Source organism: Octodon degus, unplaced genomic scaffold, assembly GCF_000260255.1.
Source record: "Octodon degus isolate 3935 unplaced genomic scaffold, OctDeg1.0 scaffold00145, whole genome shotgun sequence".
Lineage (NCBI taxonomy): Eukaryota > Metazoa > Chordata > Mammalia > Rodentia > Octodontidae > Octodon > Octodon degus.
The window spans coordinates 2,426,661-2,427,845 of record NW_004524721.1 but is presented as its reverse complement, the minus strand read 5'-3'; positions in this window follow the sequence as shown (position 1 = coordinate 2,427,845).

Below are 1,185 nucleotides of genomic sequence, written 5' to 3'. Positions count from 1 at the left end.
AATTTCTTTTGATGTGAAAAAAACTTTTCAGTAAGAGGAGATCCCAGTTGTTAATTCTTTCAAGTGGTTCCTGTATGATTTGATTTTTGTTCATGAAGTCTTTGCCTACCCCTATGTCTTCAAGAGTTCCTCCTCCTTTCTCTTCCAGGAGATTTAGTGTCTCTGTTTCAATGTTTAGATCCTTAATCCATTTTGACTTTAGCTTAGTGCATGGTGATAGACCTGCGTCAAGTTTTAGTTTTCGGCATGTAGAAAGCCAGGTTTTCCAGCACCATTTGTTAAAGAGCCTATCTTTCTTCCAGTGAGTATGTTTGGCCCCTTTGTCAAAGAAAAGGTGGCTGAGTGTGTTCGTAGGGGCCTCAGCATCTTCTAGTCTATTCTGTTGATCCTCAGGTCTATTTCCTTGCCAGTACCATGCTGATTTTATCACAGTAGCCTTGTAGTATAATTTCAAGTCAGGACTTTTAATGCCTCCTGCTTTGTCTTTATTGCCCAGGATTGCCTTTGCTATTCTAGATCTTTTCTGGTTCCAAATAAATTTTAATAATGATTTCTCTATCTCTATGAGGTATGTTGGTAGTAGTTTGATATGGATTGCAATAAATCTGTACAGCAATTTTGGGAGTATGGCTATCTTCACAATGTTGGTGCTTCTTATCCAGGAGCATGGAATATATTTTCATTTTCTGAAATCCTCTACATTCTCTTCTTTCAGAGTATTGTAATTTTCCTTGAAAGGTCTTTGACTTCTTTAGTTAGATTAGTTTCAAGGTATTTCATTTTCCTTGGTGCTATTGTAAAAGGTATTGTTTCTATAATTTCCTTCTCAATTTTTTGTTATCTGTGTAGAAGAATGCTATGACTTTTGGGTATTGACTTTGTAACCTGCTATGCTACTGAATTTCTCTATTAATTCTACTAGATATTGTTGAATTTCTTGTTTAACTTCATCTGTGACCCATTGGTTGCTGAGTAGGGTATCATTTGATTTCCATGTATTTTTGGTTTTTTTCTGGTTTCTTTTGTCATTTGTTTCCAGTTTCATTGCACTGTGGTCAGGTAATATGCATGGGATAATTTCTGTTTTCTTGCATAGACTTAAGCATGACCTATGGACCAGTATGTGGTCTATTTTAGAAAATGACCCATGTGCAGCTGAGAAAAATGTGTATTCAGCTGTGTTTG